Genomic DNA, 23,158 nt, shown 5'->3' with positions numbered 1-23,158 from the left:
CTAGGACAATTAGAAAAGTACACTTCGTGCAGCAGGAGATCTGAGTGGTGCATTCTAATAGTTGCTACAATTCATATCCTTGCCTTTCTAAATGCAGTACACTGAATATAATTCAACCTTTATTTGAAGTCCTTGCAGGGTCTGTGAGTGTTTATTACAAATATTAATTTTTCAACATGGATTTACAGTACATGGCCTGGAGTGCCTTCAACAAATATTTGTTATTGAATAAACAAAATTGAAGATGAAGGAATTACAGCAATAAAGAATGAGTTGGTATGGGGCCCAAGACACACCATGGAATTTGCCTGGGCAGGGAGGATAAATTATTTCTAACCTATGGTCTTAGTATTTGCTTCTTTCTCATAAAAGATGATTGCAGCAAATATTATTCAATTTTAGGTTCCAGTTAGTTGATGTTTGATTGTAATTAGTTTAACAGTTTGAATTCATTTCCTCTAAGGAGACCATGGAAAAAATAATTTAATGGAAACAAATTAGCCATCATGGAATTTATATAACTCGCCCATATGCATTTTGAACAGTGAATATAATTACATAATAATTTTGACTCAAAATTAAATCATTTGGCATACTTTTGTAGGATGAAATTAGCAAAGTCCAATTTAATTTGTGTCAGGTATCAACATTACTCACTTTTGGAAATAAAAGGCCTTGGGAGATAAAAATTCAATTGTAACTATCATATTTTCTTTCAGATTCATTTTCAATATGTTACAGTTCATAAAATTATAAGTCAAAAATGACTATTTCTGAATTTACAAAATGTACAAACCTTGACAAAAAAAGACATTATGTCCTTTTATGAATTTGGGGTTCAAATTTTCTTTACTTTTATTTTTCTTCTTCTTATCAGAACCTTAAGCCAAAAGACTTATGTCTTTATTATCATATAAATGGTGATATAACTCATTACTTCTTATCTGCAAACAAGTGCCAAAACTCAGAAAAATCTACTAGGTGTTGCAGAGGTAAATATTACACTGATAAAATTTGGGGTGGGGGATTTCTCTGCACACCAAAAGAGAATCAACTGTCTATTGATCATGTCACTTTTATCATCGTGACTCCACATCTACAAGCATTGTTCACTGGTTCATTCAATGAATCCTTACGGAATAGGCTAAGGACAAATCACTGTGGCAAGTTCTGTTGGGAATTCAATAATGAATTAGGCCTACAATATACCCTCAAAATACTTTGGAATATTTAAAGGTAAGAGCATTTGAATAAGTTACTCCATGTCACTTTCTTTGTGACTCCTTGACGCAAGCTTATTCAGTAAATGTAAAGGCAGATGCATGAAAAGTTCTCTGGGGATAAGATCTTTGTTTTGCCCATGATATTTTGAGTTCAGGAAAATGGTGGTTTTCTTACCAGGATAGTCAAGCTTCTGAAAGAGGTTACATTTGTCTTTGGAATGGAAGGGTAGTTAATATTTCAATGAATGAACGTGATGGAATTGGCATCCAAAACTAAGGGAATGAGATCAGAGACCCAAAGAAGAAAGAAGGAGAAAAAAAAAAGCCTATCTTTCAGAAATAATTTATATTCTGGAAGGTTTAGAATGTGGGGAAGTAGTAAATAGAAGGAATAAAAGATTTGAATCAAACTTAAGAGAGCTTGGAATAACATGGTGAGGAATATAAACAGAAATCTCATACACAATGAGGAAACATTTCAGGTTTTTAAAGAGGGTGTTTATATTACTCTTTAGGTATATTGATATGGTAGTAGTATGTGGTACTGGGGTGCCTGGTTGGCTCAGTCAGTTAAGTATCTCAGTCTTCATTTCGGCCCAGGTTATGATCTCAGTGTCGTGAGATGGAGCCGTGTCAGGCTCTGCTGGTGGAGAAACCTGCTTGAGATTCTTTCTCTCCCTCTCTCTACCCATCTCCCCATATCCCCCATATATGCACTCTCTCTCTGTCTCTCAAAAAAAAAAAAAAGTATGTAGTATTTATTACATGGGGTAAAAAGTGTGGATTTGTTGCTTTTTAGAAAATAAAGCTTTTCAGTGACCTTATTTAGAAAATAAAGATTTTTTTTTTTTTCTGGAAAGTCAGTGAGCTAACCCACAGGTGACAAGAAAGATTTCTAGGTAGTAGAGGGGGAAATGGTTAATTACTAAATAAGCAGTGGACTAGGTCTGCATGTTTCGCATGTTTCTCAATAAAACTGGAAGTGGAAATTGAAAAGCAAGTTCAATTGATCACCTCTCTTTCTTCTCTTTCAGTTCTTCTCTCTCTTTTCTAAATCTACTGACATGCTGGACAGTTCACCCAGGGGTTAGGAGCAAGAATTGGAGAATCACTTTTATCTGGATGTGAATCGCAGCTCTGTCAGTCACTAGCTATGTTAATCTTGGGCAAATGACTTGACTTTGGTGATCCTCAGTTGCATGATAAGTAATGTGGAAGCAACAAAAATAATCTACCTCATAGAATTATGAGACTTAAGTGAGTAAATGCACATAACACCCTTACAAGACTGTCTGCTATGTCTTAAGTTTATCATCACTGTTACTGTTATTATTCTCGGGTAAACCACACTTCAGTCTCTTGTCACCCATCCCTTCCCACGGCCAAAATCTTGAAAATTGTCTTATTTAATTCCTCCCCCTATTGGCATTCATCAAAATGCGGCTTTATCTCAAAACTGACTGGAATTATTATTTCAAAGGTAATCAGTAAGCACAGAGTAAGCAGAGGCGGTGACCTCTGTTCCACCCACAGCCTCTTCGATGACTCTTTTTCTCCGTTAAGCTCCTTCTATCAGAACTCCCCTCTCCTTGACTACTCTGTAGGATCTACTCTTATCTCCCTGATGCCTTCTACCTAACTTCTTTCTGGCTTTCTTTCAGGTCAGTGAGTGTAGGTGTTTTCCTTGGCCCTCAGCTCCTCTTATTTCTCCACGATCACCTCTTCTCCCAAGGCTGATGCAATCCTTTCTGGCTGATACCTCCAAAATCTGCACCTCTAGTCTCGTTTCACAACCTCAGTTTCAGTACTGCATTTCAACACCCCCATCTAGATCTCTTGTGTCACTATGGACTCAACAAGTTCAAATCCAAATCCAATTTGTTATCTAAACACAAGCTTTCACCTTTCTCATTTCTATTAGTGACACTGTTCTTCAACTAGACAGCCAAAGGAAAGACCTCAGAGTAATCTCATAAACTCCATCAGCTTTCCCCCTTCGCTCCAATTTAGGCAATTCCCAAATCGTATGAGCTGCACCACTTCATTGTCTCTCACAGCTGTGTGCAAGAGTTACCCCACTATTTCAAGACTTGTTACCTCCTTGCCTAAACTACTCTTTGATAAAAGCCGGAGTGTGCTTCCTACCCCTATTCTTTGTCCCTTCCATAACTTTCTAACAGTTGTTGCCACATTACTCTCCCAAATACAGCTCTTCTCCAGCATTGTTGACTTCTGTAGGGTGAAGCTGTACTTCATTAGTAACTTTTTCATTAATAGTATACACTGACATAATGATTATATATATAATACATTCAGATAGATAGACCACACACACACACACACACACACACACACACACACGATCTTGTCTTTCCACTAAACTGAACTTATTAAAGTCAAATACCATGTTATAGAGTTATAGCCACACACATTAGTGACATTGTCTTCAATAAAGCAGGTACACAGTAAGTGCTTACTGAATTAGTTTTGTACTGCATAATGGCATTCTCCTGCTCAAAAATTGCCCATTTCCACATTTTTTATCAAATGAGATAAAGATATTTTAGCCTTAGCTTTAATACTTTTCATAATTTAACCCCAAACTACCTCTCATACTTTCCCAATTTATTTTCTTTTTGTTCCATGGTGCTATGGCCTCAATGGTGCCCCCCAACTGCACCCAAAACTTGTGTGTTGAAGCTGTAAATACTAGTGGGTGGTATTTGGAGAAGAAGCCTTTGGGAGGTCAGTAGGGTTAGAGGAGTTCATGAGGGTGAGGCCCTTTTGATGGGACCAGTGACTTCCTAAATAGAAAGAGAGCACTCCCTCTCCCGGCACTGTGAAGACATGAGAAGGCATCCCTCCACAAGTCAGAAAGAGAAACCTCATCAGGAACTGAATCAACTGGTACCTTGATGAACTTCCCAGCCTCCAGAACTGTGGGAAAATAAATTTCTGGCTTTTAAGCCACCCATTTTTTGATAATTAGTTGTGGTAACCCAAGCTGATTAATACACATGGATTCCAGCAAAACTAAAATAATGGTTTCCTGCACATTTCTTGCCTTTCTAATTTTCCCCATGATACTTTCTCAGTTTGGGTAATCATTTTCCCTCTCTTTCCATGATGATATCCTGCCAAACTCAAAAATCTTCTTCTCACTTGAGCCTTCCTTGATGTCTCCTTGAAAGTAATTTCTTTACCCTTTGATAATCCTCACCACTTACTCCTATCTTCTAGCACTCAACATAACTCTGTGAACAGGATACTTCCATGTACACTTATCTTCTTTACTTGACTGTAAACTTGCTAAATTCAAGGACTTTATCAGGTTCATACTATATCCCATAATACCACAGAGCTGGACCACTGAAGGAATGAATGTAATTCATATCATGTTTTTCCAGCTGACTAGAGATCCAAGTATGATCAGAGGTTTTGAATGGGCAAGAGGAAGTACCTAAAAAACTAGAATCTGTGCTGATAAGAATGGGAAGTAGAGAGGTAATGGATGAGAAATGTTTTGAAAGGAATAAAGAGGGAAAGCAGCAAAGTTAATCAAAAAATCAGAAGAAATGTCACCATGTGGCTTGGATGGAACAGATAAGCGGGATTTCTTAACTAAAGTCCTAGAGGAAGTTGGAGGCAAATCCTGTAGACATTTATACAACCAAAGAGGCTTTTGGAAATGATGTGTAATAAAGCTATAAATAGGGCTTATGGATCTCAAATGAAGAGCTTTTAGGTGATACTTGTACTTTACTGGTCTGAAAGAACAATGAGGGGTGAGAAGCAGATGAACCCATGTTCTAACTTTGTTACAGAAAGTGAGAAGAACTATAGAACATAAATGATAAGATGCTATTAAGACAGGGCGCCTGGGTGGCTCAGTGGGTTAAATCCTCTGCCTTTGGCTCAGATCATGATCCCAGGGTCCTGGGATCAAGGCCCGCATCGGGCTCTGTGCTCAGCAGGGAGCCTGCTTCCCTTCCTCTCTCTCTGCCTGCCTCTCTGCCTGCTTGTGATCTCTGTCTGTCAAATAAATAAATAAAATCTTTAAAAGAAAAAAAAAGGATGCTATTAAGACATCCAGCTAAGAAAATTAAAGCCCATAATTAGACAGTCATTATGTAAAGAAGAATAGAACAACAAACGATTGGACATGACAGAGTAGGGCACCCAGTGGATGGGGAGAGGGAAAGTCGGAATTAGATTGAAATCTAAAAGCCAGAGGAGCCATAGGTTTATGGGGAGAATAGCAGAAGCTGAGAATCAAGATGGAATAAGTAAGAGATTGCCGGAAAATGTAGAGACCCCTGGAATGTAGCTCTGACTCAGTACCAGCCTGCACCTGGATGTGAGAAAAAGCAGGCCGGCAGGGTACTGCAAGGAGAGTGAGGCCCGGCTGTAGCGCTGCCTTACCCATCCTTCCTTCTCACCATGCTAAGCCTGGATCTCTGACTCCCTCAGAGCTCCAGTCCCAGCCTTCTAGCTACCTGCGGCTTCGTCCATGTGCGTATTCTACTAACACTTCAGACTCAGTACTCGCTAAACCAGACGCCTCCATTTCTGTCTCTAATTCACTCACGGGTCTGGCCTCATTTTTTTCCCTCCTGTTAACACCACAATTCTCCTAATCACATGGCTTCAAAAACTTTGACATTTCTCCACAGTATGGCAGGCTGCATAATGGCTCCCAGCTCCACTCTGACTTTAGCTTAGTTATACTGGCTTCCAATCTCTGGCCTCCAGAACTGTAAGAGAATAACATTTCTGTTGTTTTAAGACATCATGCCCATAGCAATTTGCTGCAGTGACAATCGGAAACTCGTACAAACAGACTCCCTTCTCACAGTCTCCCTCCTCACACACGGTTACCAATTCTACCTACCAGGAAGCCAGGTGAGGTGATGGTTAGTCACTCTGGCTCTACCACTTATCAGCCACGGACTTGAGCAGGTTAATAAACCTTTTACAACTTCAGTTCCCCTTCTGTAACAACACGAGATTTAGGAGACTATATTGGGAACTGAGATAATCCACACAACGCACTTACTGGCAGTGTGTGTCACACGAAATGATCAGTGTGTATGTCATCATTATTGTCTATCAAAGGGTCTTTGTCCTTTTAGCCCCTCACCCTTTGAGTCCATTTTTCCCAACATTCCATATTATTCACCCCAGAGTAGTTATGACCTTGAAATCCTTTCCTCAGCCTCCTTTAATAGCCCACAAGTGCTCAGTGAGGAAAACTCCTCTAACTCTTCAGAAGGGCAGTGGACATCACTAAGAAGCGCCCCCCACCCTGATACCCTGTCTGAGGCTGCCTACACTTCCTTGGCTGTGGAGAGTGTCACCTACTGACCATTGCCCACTATTACCTTCTCTGGAAGATTGCTTTCAGATAAGTGTGAGCCCCAGAAGTGAGCACCCCACTCCTCAGGACCAGATTTGTGGTTCTACTCAGGACATGTTCTCACTGTGCTCTGTATGGCATGCAGCCTTAGCCAGATTCCAGCCAAAGCCACTTTCATGCTAAGTGCCTTCCCTTGCTGAGTCCTACTGACCTTGCTCCCTTTCACCAGACAGCACTCCTGTAGTAATAAATACATGGACCCAAATCCCTGCTTCAGACTTGACTTGCAAAAACCCGGCCTATGTCCTCCTCTTAATGTGTCCCCAAAATTTTCTTATCACATTTATCTTTTATTTCTTCTGTGTAAAGGCAAAAGCCTGGTCACAAGAGCCAGAATGTTCTTTTTGATCTCTTTAACTCCTCTTATGAAACTTCCTTTCCTTGCCTCTGCTAGTCCAAATCATACACATATTTCAAGCTCTGCCATAGACTATCCTGGGCAACTCTTCTCCAGTGATTTTTCTTTTTTTCTGAACTTCTGTAATATGTTGTTGTTGTTTTTTTTCTGTAACATTTATATGGCAATAATTTAAATACTTAGATTCTTCTATCAAAAAGGAGGGGAGTGCCTGGGTGCTCAATCAGTTAAATGTCCATCCAACTCTTGATTTCTGCTCAGGTCATGATCTCACGGTCATGACGCAGGATCTCCTATGTCAGGTTCAGTACTGAGCATACAGCTCGTGTGAGAGTCCCTCTCCCCCTCTCTCTACCCCTCCCCGCTGTTCATGCATGTTCTTTTGCTCTTCCTCTCTCTCTTTCTCCCTCTCAAAATACATACATACAAAATACATATATACAAAAAAAGAGAGATGATATCTATTCTGCAGGTTTGTTGTGAGAATTTAAATGAGATTCATGTAAAACTAAGCACAATGATTACTCAGAGAAGGTTCATGATAAGTAACTCTTATGTTATTTGGTGTTATTTGCTGTTTGGTTTGGTGACATTCTGTGTCTCTCCCTCCTGCTTCTTTGTTCCTTCTCAAGAGTAGACCAGAAACTGGAGTACTAATTTGGATCTGTTTGCCTCTAGGAGAATTATTAGCCACTGTCCTTTATTTCTCTTCTTTTCCGCTCATGACCCATGGCAGTTCATCCGCAATATGGGTGTCTAGCTGAACTGACAATTTGAGTAGGGGGTGGACAAGGAGGGATAAAGTTCTTCGAAGTCCAGCTTATGAAGACTTCTCTGTTGAGACATGGAGGTATCTCAGCTATCAGAAAAAACATAGGGCGGGATATACCATTTGTTGATCATCCAGCATCCAAGAGAGCCAATAGGTATGCCTGAGGAAAAGGTGCTAATGAGCCTAAAACATGCACATTAGATTTCTATTGAGATGTACCTCATTCAAAAGATAAAGGGGAATATACATTTTTGGCTAAATGTCTAGTCCAAGATTTTTGTAAAATATAATGAAATGTTTAAGCAAGTTCCAGAAGAGCATCAACTTATGTCTGATTTAGAATGGAAAGTCCCACAATTCATTTCCTTCCAGTCATCTTTTAAAAATTATCCTTAAATTTTGAGTTTCACATCTATGAAAAGAAAACTTTCGAAGTCCTATCAACTACTTGAGTTCTGTGGAAATGAGGTAAATAGAAAGAACAGACAAGAGAAAGGGGTGGGGGAATAATCCTTTTATTAACACATTGATTTGTTTTGTATTTTTAGTCAGCTATTTTAAAGGAGATAGTTGTTTAATATGTTTGAATTTTTTTTCCGTGAACCTGATACAATAATTTTGCAGTAAGCATGATATATTATGTAGGATAGAACTGAGAAAGATATAGGAAAAAGTTTTAAGATTTTGTTTCTTTATTTTTTTTTAAGATTTTATTTATTTATTTGACAGACAGAGATCACAAGTAGGCAGAGAGGCAGACAGAGAGAGAGAGGGGAAAGCAGGCTCCCTGCCAAGCAGAGAGCCCAATGCAGGGCTCAATCCCAGGACCCCGGGATCATGACCTGAGCCAAAGGCAGAGGCTTTAACCCACTGAGCCACCCAGGCTCCCCAAGATTTTGTTTCTTTAGAGAGAGAAAAAGGACATGAGCGAGAATGTGTACAAAACGTGTATGAGCGAGAACAAAATTTTAAGATTTTGTTTATTTAGAGAGAGAAAAAAAATATGAAGAGGGGCAGAGGGAGAGAGAGAAAGAATCTCAAGTAGACCCTGCACTGAGAAAGGAGCCCAAAGCCCTAGGTGGGGCTCAATCCCAGGACCCTGAGATCACGAGGAGAGCTGAAATCACGAGTCAGAAGCTTAACCAATTGAGCCTCCCGTGGGCCTCAAGAAAGATATAAAAATTTTAAACATCATTGTAAGCAAATAAACCAACACATACACACCATTTTATAGTGTCCTTTATGATTGTACTCAGAGTGAATTAAAACAAACATACTCTCTTTTCTAAGAAACTGTTAATCCATGCAATACTTCATAGTCTTTGCCTATGACATTCTTCTGCCAAGAATATCTTTTTCCCCCTCCTCACAAGAAAGAGTCTCCCCTCCTTCACAGACTGATTCACACGTCACTTACTTTTTTGAGTCTTTCCTGATTCTCCCTCCTAAATGGTCTCCTTCCTCTCAGCCTCAGTAGGCCTTCACTGATTCCTAATCAGAGGCACCTTCTGGGATCTGCTGAATGACTTTCGTGAGCTCTCAGGATTTTGCCTTGTGAGCCTCTTTCTCCATAATAAAAATTTCCAAATTATATGTTATAACTGGTTTGTTATAAAGAAAAGTGTAATCCAGGCTGGACCTATAATACTGATATTTCATTTTAGATCTGATTTTTTAAAATTAAGATAAACATTTTCTCCAGTCTCTAAATGTATCGTTTCCCCACACCTCCTGTGAGTAATGGGTCGCTTGGGCCCATCCTTGCCACTTTGACTTGTGTTTGATTATTTTTGTCTATGCTATCTTCCATCCCAGGGAAGAAGCTTGAGGTGGGAAGCTTGAGAACCCCTTTACAGCAGGTTTCTGAAAACACTGAGTTTTCTAGGGTCTCTGGACAAAGAACACTTAGGAATCTATTCAGTCCTGTATTTACTGAGGCAGGGTGGCTACCCCCCTTTGGTGTGACTAATTATGATTCTTACTTTTTTCCAGTGATAAAGCTACATTATTATTGTTAGACCTTAATGTTCCTATTTTTAATGAAGTATTAAGGGAACAAAGTTAAAACAAACTAGTAATGGAGAACCCTGGAGACTTGTTTCCATTTTCAAAGCTTCCTTTGTTGATTAGCACTTTGTTTTTAGAAAAGGGTGTGTGTTTGTGTGTGTGTGTGTGCGCACACGCGTGTGCACACACGTGCATTCATGCACGTGTATGTGCTCACATATATACAAAAACAATCTGAAAGGAATTTGGAAAATAAGGCTTTCCTTTACTTTGATCTAGTACATTAGATTAAGCGATTTAAAACTAAGCTAAAGCCACCTAAAATACATAAATCCACAGCTATATCTGGTCGTAAGCCCACTGTGTTGTGCATGTTAGTGAAACCTGGATTTTCACTATTTAAGTCACCCCATGGCTCTGCCCTTAAAATCCTAAGTCTGGGTGACCTGAAAAGGAAAACTGCAAAATTTAAACATTAACAATGTTCCTGACCTACAAGGTTTTGATCTGAGCCATTTTATAGACAAAGTTGTTCTTCCTATAACTGCTCTCACCATCAAGGTTGCAACCAGTGTACACCACTCAGACTTCTGTTCTTGATAGGGGAGGCACATACCCTGCTTACTTATGAAATATGTTTTTCCTGACATGGCAGATGGCTGGCAGAAAGCACTTAGTTCTGAGGGCATTGTTACAGTGTTCAGCAAATAAAATTCCCTTAGAAACTTCCCAGAGTTCTGACACAAGTGATTTTTATGGCTGTGTCATATAAAGTCCCTTCCAGGCAAGGTCCTCCCTTTTGAACTTTCCTGATGGTATTTGCAGCAAATATTTGGGGAAGTGGTGTTGTGAGGCAGAGTCGGGAGATTTGGAATGCCATTGGTGAGGGAGGGCTGCTGAACGTATTGTTGTCACTTGATTTCCTCCCTCTGGGGGCATCTAGGGTTGGCTCTGGGGAAAGGGTGGAAGCCTTTCATCCTTTGCTCTGTCCGGACCTCTCTCAGTGTTGCCTCAAGGTTAAAAACATAATAAAATTTTTCATGGGGATAACTGTCATTTTCTTACACTGACAGTATGTGTAAAAGAATCTTTAGGAGTGCTATTTTTATTGCTCTGTATCAATTGAACTAAATAAAAACAGTATCTTAGCCATTCATAATCTGCCCCCAAATCTGGCCTCCCAGGCACCACGAGTCCCACAGATGGCTCCCTGAACAGAAGTCCCTCCACTCCAACAGAGACAGGAGGTAACCTCTCTGTTTCTCATGGTCTTCCCACAAAACCAACAGTTACTGACACCGTGCTCTTCTTTGAAGAGTCAAATCGGACACTACTAAAACAAAACTCACACACTCAAAAAGACCACCTTGTGATGTGACTGGTACTTTTGTTCAGAGAGGGAAAATAAACAGCAAACAGGATCACAGGCTTCAGGGGGAAACAAAATGTGCTTGTAAATAATTCAGATAAGGTAGCAGATAAGGTAACAGATAGTTTACCCACCCTGTGTTTGGTTTAAAAGTGTCAGATTCCTTCAGAGGGACTTTCCCAAGTTCACAGGGAAATCATACTGAGCTGTAGTAATTCCTTAGGAATGTAACACGTTTTGGTGACCCAGGTAGCTGTGCTGGCTACTTTCCAAGGGCATTTTGAGCTCTCCTCTCTGAGACTGATGAAATACATTCTTGTCTACTTTGGCCCTGTGATCGGCTCAGAATAATGGAGTGCAAGCCTAGAGTGAGTCAGCAATATTGGCTGTTCAAAAAGAAACTAACCTGATTGGGGGGTAAGAAGTATGAAGAAGTAGGAAGGTAAGAACAACAAGCTAATCCCGAGTGCACCCAGCCTGGCTCACACTCTTGCTGGGTGACTTGCCCAATCCTGGATTCCAAGTAAATTCTTAGTGGCCTTGCCAAATAAAACACAGAACACCCAGTTGCATTTGACTTTCAGACAAACTGGAAGAATAATCGGTGGGGTGTTATCCCTTCTTTTCGGAAGCATCCCAGAATCCCTCCCCCAGTGGTCCAAGAATTAATAATTGCAGCAACACACAGCACTTAAGAGCTTCTCACTTCCCAAAGCACTCTTCGCATTCATTAGCCTACTTTTAGTTTATCTTCACTACATTCCTAAATGTTTATTTTAATACAGCCTATTGATTTGATAAAACTTGAGGCTGATCTGAGATTAAGTTAATTACTCATTCAAGTGGCTGTGGAGGTTAGAATTTAAAGCCTTAATATCAACTGCACCAACTCCCCAGAGCACCCTGTATCTGCCTTTTTTATAAGAGTTTATTAAGTTTTCCCAGATAACTCTACTTAATTACCTGGTTTTTAACTAGATTTTGAGTTTTGTGAGAACAGGAGATCAGTTCCAATATAATCTTTAACCTCACAGAGCCCTAATGTCTATGAATTTGAATTGGGTCACAAACATCTTTTTTTTTTTTTTCAATTTAGCCAAGATTACCTTGAGATCACCTTTTTCACCACATTTCTTCAAAGTAGAAGACAACTGCAATTAAGTTCTTTTTTTTTTTTTTAAAGATTTTATTTATTTGACAGACAGAGATCACAAGTAGGCAGAGAGATAGGCAGAGAGAGAGAGAGGGAAGCAGGCTCCCTGCTGAGCAGAGAGCCTGATGCGGGGCTCAATCCCAGGACCCTGAGATCATGACCCTAGCCGAAGGCAGAGGCTTTAACCCACTGAGCCACCCAGGCGCCCCTGCAATTAAGTTCTACATATTTGCTCAAGGGAACACAGTGAATTATTGCAAACAATGAAAATGGAATTCAGGACTCCTTTTTCTCTGTTCATCATGATGGTCCATCATCTTTAAATACCTTCTGTGATTTTTTATCATTGCCTATTAGGAGGTCTGAGGGCTCTCCATCTTCTAGAAATAGCACGTGTTAATGAGGCGACATGTGTGCGAGTCCATGGAAGGCTGTCTGAAAGAAAGGTGCTTTCAAAGCATGAATATTAATCTCTCAGCCTTGGCTTCCTGAAGCTGGTGATGTGGGCAGGTTCTGAGTCTCCTTAAAGGCATGTGAAAAAAACGCAATAAATATGAATGAAATTGTCCTTGCTGCCTTGATATTACTAGGTCTTGGAGCCCCATAGTTAAACACCACATCTCCATCAGAATGGGCAGAAATTATCAGATGTGCCTTTTACAGATGCTGGACTAGCTGGCTTTCCCTGGCAGGCACTAATATAATTTGCTTAGAAAGTGACTGCTTTCTGGCTCAACAGGGTGGTCAAAGGAAGCAGGCTTTAACCAGCTGGAAATGTATCCTGGGCAAGTTCGGTTCCTGCCCATTCTTGGCTCTTTATCCTGCCTTAGCTCTATGCTCTCCATTCACTGAGGCTGGGATTTCTTGCTGCACTGAACCATATTGCCAAAATTCTGTCAGGGTGCTTTTCTTCCTCTGTCATTATGTAACGACAGGTCCAGAGAGAAAGGAGCTCTTGTAAGATTGTTGCAGATTTTATATTACCTTCTTTTGACAAAAGCTCAGTTTACTAAGTAGTGTAGCAGACTTATTAAATAAATGCAGGAGTTTGGGAGGGAGGCTAAACTAGGTTCACATCCCATTTTGACCCTGTTGAGACCTGCGACAAGTTACTTAACTCCCAAGATCTTCAGTCTTCTCTTCTGTAAAATAGATCTGATGATCCTGAACTCATAGGATTTGAGGGGAGATTAAATAAAAAGCCATTAATCCATGAGGCATAATGGCTAATATACAGAAAATCCTAAATAAGTGTCGATGTGGTCATTATTCTTAAACACCAGAAGCATTAAAACATTACTAAATATTACTAAAGTGTGTGCCTCAGTTTATGTATACATCCAATATCTAGAGTTGGGATGTAGGCATTAGTCATTTCTAAAAGCTCCTAGATGATTCCAGTATGAACACAGTGTTGAGAACAACAGCTCTGGGACAGAAGTGATAGTAAAAATACTTCAGTGCCCATCAGCCACCCACCAATCAGAAAGGAGACTTGGTTAGTCGGGAAGAATCCTGACAGTAAACAACCATCACAACTATCAGCCACACTCTGGCAAGAAACTCTGTCCCTTGGTCAGATACGTTTAGAAAATGTTTCTTGTTAGAGATTCCACATGATTATTCAGGGCTCTGAGAGATCATGTAACTAAAGACAAACTACCAGCTTACAAATTTTCCAAATGAATGGGTGCATGGAATATTCTTGTTAATGTCAAGTAGCCTCTCACATGGCATCTCAGTAAAGATGCTGAGGGAAAGAGAAACAACCCAGTTTAGAAAGGTTTGATTGTGTTTATTTATTTCTGTCTATAGCCCTAGCAATTCTGACTCTTACTGGAAATTATACAGTCTGAGGTAGAATTCTAAGATGGTGCCCAAGAGTCCCACCCCTGGTGTATATGCTTTGTATAATTATCTTGAGTGTGGGCATGCTTTACAAATATAATGAGGCATCACTGCCATGATTGTTATGTTATATGACAAAAGGGAAAATATCTAAGGTGGGCCTGACCTAATCAGTCGAACTCTTACAAAAAGAGCATTTCTCTGGCTGGATGCAGAAGTCAAAGGATGTGCTTCTGGTGGCTTCAAGTTCCCAAACAGCTATGCCGTAAGCTGCCTGAGGAGAGAGAAGTGGTCCCTAAGAGCTGGAAGCGGTCCCTAGGAAACAGCTAGCAAGACAGCAAGGACCTCAGTTCCTTGACATGAGGAACTGAATTCTGCTAGTAATTTGAAAAAACATGGAAGAGAACTCCAAGCCTCAGATAGTACACAGCCTTTGTTTTGCAGCATCTTATGGTTCCATCCAAAAATCCATCAGTGGACTGGATACAGAACAAAGAACACTGGTTTGCAGCATCAGAACTATTTCTACTGTAAAGATTTCATATTGTAGGGAAAGGGGATGTCATGTAGGGTTGCAACGAAGAGGAAAATGTATCATTAGATCTTATGAAGATAAGGTGGCATTCAAAAAGAACTATCTGCAGCATTCCGTAAAGTCATTAACTCTGTAAATGCATGGTTACTGTTTATATTTGACAGCAAAATGTACTGTGAGGAAAATATTAAAGAAGTAGGAACAAAACGAAACAATGAGAGGCAGCTTATTATAGCGAGGAAAGCACTAGAATGAAAAGAATTTTCAGGTCCTCTTTCCAGCTTTGCTGTGAAATAGTCATACAACATAGCTGCTCAGTGATTCAACTAATGCAGTTGTTTGATCTTTCATGTATAATTTATTGAGCATATTCTGGGCATCAGCACTCTTCTGCAGTTAGTGATACAGCGATCAACAGGGCATGCAGAGTCACTGCCCTCCAGGAGTTTACATTACAGTGTGTTGATCCTGATTCAGCCAATCAATACCCAGTGCCAATTTCAGATGGTGAAGAGCTCCACAGAGAAAAACAAGAGCTAATGAAGACATAGATTGGCTTGGGGGTTGGGAATGAGGGATGGTGTCTTTAAAGATGGCATCCATATTTGGAGCTGAGACAGGAATTTAGACCAGCTGATGGATTTGATGTCAGACTTAGAGGGAAAAACAAGAGTCATGAATGGCCTCAGGATTTTTGGCCTGAGCAATTGAGTATACATTGATGACATTTATTTGATTGGAAACAGTGTTGGAGGAGCAGGTTTGGGGGAATATAAGAGTTCATTCTGGGACATAAGACGTTTGACTTGCCTGTGATCAAAGAGGAAATGCGGAGGAGGCTGTTGCATTTGAGGCTGGAGCTCTTTGTCTCCTCTGTAAAATACATGTGTTGAATTGGATCCTTTATGAGAACCTTCCAGTTCCAATATTCTTTAAGTCTGTGAACTAGAAATCAAAGCAAATGAAAGGAATCGTAGATTAAAGTAAAAAGTAAAAAAAAAAAAAAAAAAAAAAAGACCAGAAAACCAAATGAAATTTTCATGGAAATGAACAACAACGTTCATTTAAAAGGCAGCCAAGTCATTGGCCAAGATGGGAGGAGAAACTAATTAAAATGGAATAAGAACAGAATAGTTCCTATCTGATATGTATACCTTTTGTTTCCATGAAAGATAAAACATTTTCTTAAAGTGGTTGGCAGTGAATTTCTTTTTATCAAATGCCGTTAAAGATAATGATCTCCTGCACATGAATGTTTTTTTCAAAGTGCTTTAATTTACATAGAGTGTTTATTGAATGAAATATTCCCAAGTCAGCTCTGTATCCCAGGAGCAAATGTTTCAACAAATGCATACCTATTGGATATGGTTTGTGCAGTTTTTCAATATTTTCATGAATATCACCACCTGAATTTATCTCTGAATATGACACTTTTTCCTTAGGAACCCCAAGGCAACATGGGACATTAATAATTCATAAAACACCACTATTTTCCATTTTAAAAAATGAAGCAGGAAGTTGATAAAAATAAAAAAATAATCACAATTTCCATTTTAAATTTCTAATAAAGTGTATTTCAGCATATCAGTAACCAAGAAACTGACAGGTATGGCTGATGGGAAAGATGCCCCCAAGTGAATAGACTTATATTTCTGCCTTCTATAGTTTCCATGGCTACAAGCCCATCTGAATTGCATTAGTCACACAGCACCAAGAAAGAACAAAAGGGAATAGAAGAATAAATGACATTAGAATGTCATATAAAGGGAAAAGTGATCACAGAGTTTTTTTTAAAGGAACATAATTTCTCATATCTAGAACTCTCTGCTTTAGAGTCCACCTACTTCAGCAAGAGATGTTTCTATTCAGGTCTGGAAATTTTTTATAAGTAGCTCAAGGTTTCAAAACTGAAATTGGGGAGAGTCGTCTGATGACACAACCCAATCAATGTATGGGTTGCTATGTGGTAATTAGGGCATTCAGAATATTCTGACATATTCACAGAATTGCAGACTTTGACTGTCTCAAGGGGGAAAAAATTCATGCCCCAAGTTGAACTGATTTGGGTAGTTTTATTCAAGTTGTTCAATGGTATCAGAATTATTGATATAGGCGGGCTACTGTCTCCTATTCAAAACACATCAATAAATGGCATTATTTTAAGTACCAAGAGAGGTTCTTCTGCCTATTTACAAATGAGTCAATTTCTGAAAAATGGAAATGAAATAGTTCTTAAGCAAAACTTGCCATCTTCTGATAAAGTGCAGGCATAGAAATGTAAGAATCACCCATGCTCCAAATAGAGGCCAAGATTCTTCAGTAGATGCTTCTCAAGTTAGTGATGATTTGATTAAATGCAGTGTTTCCTACACATTTCAGTCTTTATGCAGTCTGCCTAGATTGGCCCCTTACTGAGTTTTCAAAGTCTCATACAGTGAATTAAGATACTCAATTAATGACTAAATGAGTGAATGAATGAATGAAGGTAAATGAAAGCTTAGCAATCCCATAAGTTCTCTCATCCTTCATTTTATTTATTGAAGTCACCAAAATAAATATAACAGTAATAAAAAACATCCCATGATCTGAGATTTTAAAGTGAAATAAAACCTCAGTAGACATCAATGTCAATTAGTGTTACATGCTTTTTAAATGCAAAGATTAAAGCATGGAACTTGTAGTATTGGTGTCTGGCCAAGATTTGGCAAAGATGTGTGTCATTTGAATTAAACCATGCTAACCACAGTGACTGTTTGGTTGAGCATATTGGTCGGTGCTATGTTCAGGGAAGATGTTTTCCCTTGGCGATGTCTCTGGCCTTCCATGAGAGTTTGAAATTCACACAGATCCCAGGACCCTGAGATCATGACCAGAGCCAAAGGCAGATGCTTAACCACCTGAGCCACCAACGTGCCCTCCAAGACTTTTAACTTTAAAGGAATCTTGAAATCACAGTATTCTTAATAACAAAATCATCTATTTCACATTTTACAGATGCCCAGGGAAGTCAAAATGCCACTTCTATCTCAGATAGCATCCCATTAAATTGTTCTTGACATGGATTTTCTTACTAAACTTGTATTGTCACACTTGGTCTTCTTTACATCTCTGCATTTTTTACTCACACACCCACCCTCGCCCTCCCCTCCCCTCTCCTTTCTCTCCATTTCCTCTCAATTCTAGGTTCTCCCAGTCCAAAGAAGCAAATCTGGTAGTCACACACAGATAAATATTGCATGTCCCCTTAAAATTCTAAGCAATGGAATTGAAAAATATCGGTTTATGGGGCAGCCTGATAGTGAAATCTGTTCATTTGCAAAGTGCTTGCATGTCCAAAATCATACCTCATAGCAGAAAATGCCAGTCATTAGAAAAAACAGAAGTTTTGTTGGCTTAACTTCAAACTCTCCTGGACCAACACTCTACTACCCTTAGCCTGTTAGGGTGGGTGGCAATTCTATTCATTAAGGGCAGTTCCAATCTGGAAAGTAGAAGCTCATTAACCTTATGAGGGCCTCTCAAGGTCATTAAAACTCTCTCTTGATGGTGTTGGCCATTAATTCTGAAGCTCTGTGTCAAGTGAGGGAGTTTAGCAGCTTCCCCTGCGTCACTCCTGCAACCTGTTTCCTGCTCACCTTGGCCTCTGCGGGAACCCAGTTAAGCTTTTGGCAACTCTCCATCCTTGTGGATGCGGATGTCTCATAACAACTTCCACCCTCCTGTCTCTACCCACCCACACAGTGATCAAAGGTGCAATGATGACCTCTGATTTTCCCATAGGCATTTAGATGCATATCGATGGAATCTCACAGAAGCTTTAATTCATTTTCCATGAATACTGCAGGTCTAAAATAAGAAGCAAAAGGACGCTTCTCTGACCTTTGTTTAACAATTACATGCGTTAGAAAGAATAAAAAGTAATTAACTGTGTCTCTCCATCCATTGCTTTGCATAGTTCCAAACACTTGGAAGCCACTTAATGCTTATCTGTTGAGTGAATGAATCTCTAAAACTGGGATTATGGGATTTGAAGAGTGTGGGATGACAGGAAAGAGAGAGAAAAGGGAATAACAGAAAATGGAATCCCGATAAAGCAGAAGGTATCTAAAAGACAAATAAAATGTATTTCCTTTTTTTAAAAAAGATTTTATTTATTTATTTATTTACTTAGAGAGAGAGAGAGAGAGAGCATAAGAGTGGAGAGGTCAGAGGGAGAAGCAGACTCCCCAACGAGCAGGGAGACCAATGCAGAACTAGATCCCAGGACCCTGGGATCATGACTGGAGCCAAAGGCAGTTGCCTAACCAACTGAGCCACCCAGATGCCCCTATTTCCTTATTTAATAGTAGGTCTTTTGAATGCCACCAAATATTTGAGGGTTAATCTGACCATAAAACACCATTTTGGGGGCAGAAACTACCTACTGAGGGCCCAACATTAGGTGATACAGAAACATAGGACACAGACTTTTCTTAAAAGGAATTTGTAATCTAGATGAAAAAAGAAAATTAACCAAATGAAATAATTAGAGGTAAGCTACAATCCAGAATGCGTGGTTCTGAATTCAGAGCTGGAGGAGTTGAAAAACAGTGCTGAAAGATATGCTGATATAATTAAAAAGAAACTATGCACACATTTCATTTACACAAACTCAGGTATACATGCTGTGAGAAAATAATTTTTGAAATAAATAACGTTAATATTGTGAGGCATTCAGTTGGCCATTCTAACCCCTGAACACATGAAGAATAGCAATCTTCCCCTCTTGTTCCCTCTTGCTTCATACTTTTAAGCACCTTTCTTCATTTAATGTGATTTTAATACTTATAACTTCTCTATGATTAATTTATGGCAATTTCCAAAAGTAGCTTAACTATATATAATTATCACCTTAAAACATATTTCATACATTTTCCATCCTTTCTTATACTAATTTCTCATCATCTAAACATTGCATTTTCTCCTTTTTAATCAACTAACTGGCCAAAGAAACAAAAAGAAAGTGATTAGTGTAGCCATGTTTGATTGTTATTTGATTGGTTGATTCTTTCATTGATTCATATTCAAGTAAAGATCAAGATCAACCTAGAGTTAAGACATGGGGAAAACACAGATAGAGACCATTTCTTACTGAAAGTCTGGCTTTATTTCTCACTAAGGTTTGGAAGGTGTTTTATTTAGATTCACAGTATACGGTGCACAATAATCCAAATGCACAGAAGAGAAAGTCTTCTTTGCTCTGAAGCATATGACTGTGGTGTCAAGGTTTATAAGCCATAGAAGATTCACCACTGTCTTACACACATGTTGTGCTACCTCTCATTATTCCTCCAATGGGAAATCAGCAGACATTGTTGCTGGATCATGCGTGGAAGCAACACATGGAAAATCTGAGAAAGAGCCCATTTCCATTTCTGAAACTATCATAACCTCACGTCTCTCTTAAGAACATCAGAAAACAACATGCTTCTACCTTTGATGAAGTCCAGTGCCTCAAAATGCTACATAATGTTAAGGCCAGAATGCTGTCAAGTTGGGTGGATTTTTTTTGTTTTTGTTTTTGCTTTTTTAATAAATAATTTTTTTCACATATTATCCTAAAGACAACTCCTACTTTTCCTTCTTTGAGAATCCTGAAACTTTAACTTAATTCCACAGGATGGACAGAAATACAGCTGAAGCGTATTTGCCAAAATGAGTATAAATGTATTCACAATATAGTGAGAATAGCAAAAAAAAAAAAAAAAAAAAAAAAAAGGCTATGAAAAGAAGTTAGTGATGCATTAGAATTCTGTGCTGAGCTCTTCTGTAAAACTACTGTTATTCTACCGAGAATACCACCATTTTCCTCGTGGCTAAAAAGGGAAGCAAAACATTTTCTTGCAATTTTTTATAGTAGAGTATAAACTGACAGTCTAAATTTTCAAACAATGAGGTGATTTAACAATAGAAAAACAAAATGTCTATTTGTTTTAGTAAACTGCACTGTAATTTCAAGGTCCTTGCTCCTCCCCTGTGTAGAAAAGGAGGTATGTGATTACTGGAGCTGTAGATATATAGATTAAATCCTTCTATAGATCAAAAATACATGCAACAGAAAATGAATTTTAATGATTTTTTTCCATAAAGTCATAAAAACCAAAGTATGTAGTCTGCATAAAGTTATCCATTCTTACAGCAAAGTAACTTCAATTCCAGGATTGTGGAGGCAGGGAGATGGTTTATTAGAAAAATACATCTTTCAAAAAGAAGGACTCATCACAGAATGAAACCCATGCCCACACCAGCATATTGTTAATTTTAAGATCTACATGTATATAATATAAAACCAAAATTAACCATGAAGAGGCCAACCATAAAGAACTTTTATTATAAGGAATTTTCATGTCTGTTAGATCAGGACTAAATATCTAGTCATAGTATGGAAATCTGAGGGAATCTTGTGACATCCCTTACCTTTCAGAGCTTTGATTAGATTTCCAAAATTCACTGTGGTTGTGAAGATATTATAGTAGATTTAAAATAGACTCAGTTCACCTAAATGAAAACTTTAGGCATAATAAAAGTAAGGTGGTTTATGTTTCTCTTCACTAAGTGATAGAGTAGAAGAGGAGTTGAGAGAAGTTGGGAGTCGGGGTGTTGTTCCTTTTCTTCTTAAACAGGATCTGCGTTTTGAAAATAAGGCAGAAAGAAATGCGAGCCTGATTTCTGGCAACCAGACAGTGTTGATAATCTTCTTCCACAGATTTCTGCTAGGAACATCTGCCCTGAACTAGTGTTAGGCCAAGACTGATTGTCACTCTTCCGAAAGGAATTCCTGTTTCCCTTCCTCACACACACATACACTCACACACACTCACAGTTTATCTGGCAATCTTGAGAGAACCCAGAGAAATCAGGGCAACTGAAGAGTGAAATCCCAACCTACCCTTGTCACTCAACATCTTCCTTAACAGAAAGGAAATGTATTTTAGGTTTCATTGAAATTATAAACAATACCATGCCTGCAGCTGTGTTTCAAAAGTCTGATGTCAGTAGTGCTGAATACATGTTTTCATCTTAGGCAAAACTTATCGAAAACATACAGAACGAGATTGTAAGATTTTATTGAAAACAGCCCACTAAAAAAAATCTATCTTCCCTTTGTTGCTATGTTGCATGTGTTTCTCATTATTTATTGCCAACATATTTACTTATTAGTAATTAACCCTCTCTGTGGGCCTAGCAAAATTAGATCTCAGAAGCCACAACTTGGAATCTGGACATAATTTCATACTTTTAGTTGATCTTCAGTATTGTGTGTTACTGCCACTCCCACAACTAAATAGAGAAAATAAAGTTTTGTGAAATCTGTACTCTGCTGAGAAACACACATTGAAATACCAACAAGAAAAATAGGAAGACTTATAATGCCACATATTCATATAACATTTACTGTGGTTTAAATGGAATCTTTTTCTCCCTAAATAAGTGTTTTTATTCTTTCTGCAAGCTAGGTATGGAAAGCTCTTGCCTCTACTTGGGGATGAACCAGCCCATTCATGGGGCATATCAAGACCAAAAAGAATAATTCATCAACAGTAAGGAGGTATGTTTGTGATGTTTCGGTCCCGTGTCTCACCTGCCTAGCGTGTCATGGGAGCTACCCTAATAGCAACATGCTATGTTACAAGGTAAACCTTTCTCAATAGCAATTTAGCAATGTATCAATAGTCTTTAAATGATTCATATGCTTTGCTTCACTGATTTCTTGTTCGGGAACTTTTAAGAGTGGGCAAAGCTATCCATCACAGTATGACTTCAAAGAGTCGCAAATTGAAGACATAAATGTCCAGCAATAAGAAAATGACCAAATAAGGGGCACCTGGGTGGCTCAGTGGGTTAAGCCTCTGCCTTCAGCTCAGGTCGTGATCTCAGGGTCCTGGGATCGAGCCTTACATCTGGCTCTCTGCTCAGCAGGGAGCCTGCTTCCTCCTCTCTGTCTCTGTCTGCCTCTCTGCATACTTGTGATCTCTATCTGTCAAATAAATTAAAAAAAAAAAGAAAGAAAATGATCAAATAAACTGTGAAATAATGATAGTCCAGAATTCATTGCAACCCCTGAAATCCTGCTTTAATAAAATATTTAATAATATGAATACCCAAACTATAGGTTAAGTGCAAAAATTTCAGAAATATATATGCAATCCTAGTAGTATAGATGGAAAGGTATATATGTATATTTACATATATTCATATGACCATAATAGTATTAAAGGATATATAGGAATATACATATATTCTTTTCATATATAACATAAATATTAGAAAGAAAACAAGCATGAACTATGGTTATTTTTATTTTTGAGTGGCAAAACTAGAGATTTTATATTATTCTTTAAACCTGCCTTCTTCTTCCAAAACTTCCCACAATAGATTTTTTTTTATAATTATAAATAAAGATATTTTCCTTTTTTTAAAATTAATTTTATTTTTTT

The 23,158-nt window shown here is 38.7% G+C and overlaps 1 long non-coding RNA gene across 1 annotated transcript in view; it reads left to right on the top strand.

Annotated features, from left to right (window-relative positions):
- Positions 1-23,158, top strand: part of LOC116859016 — a 188,998-nt gene that overhangs the window by 44,943 nt on the left and 120,897 nt on the right. Inside the window, exon 2 of the long non-coding RNA XR_004381072.1 lies at positions 22,178-22,269. This is a non-coding gene — a long non-coding RNA (uncharacterized LOC116859016). The remainder of the gene's footprint in view (positions 1-22,177; positions 22,270-23,158) is intronic.

This window comes from Lontra canadensis, unplaced genomic scaffold, assembly GCF_010015895.1.
Source record: "Lontra canadensis isolate GAN:19392208 unplaced genomic scaffold, GSC_riverotter_1.0 scaffold4, whole genome shotgun sequence".
NCBI lineage: Eukaryota > Metazoa > Chordata > Mammalia > Carnivora > Mustelidae > Lontra > Lontra canadensis.
The sequence above is the reverse complement of the archived record's forward strand: the minus strand, read 5'-3'. Positions and strand labels throughout refer to the sequence as shown.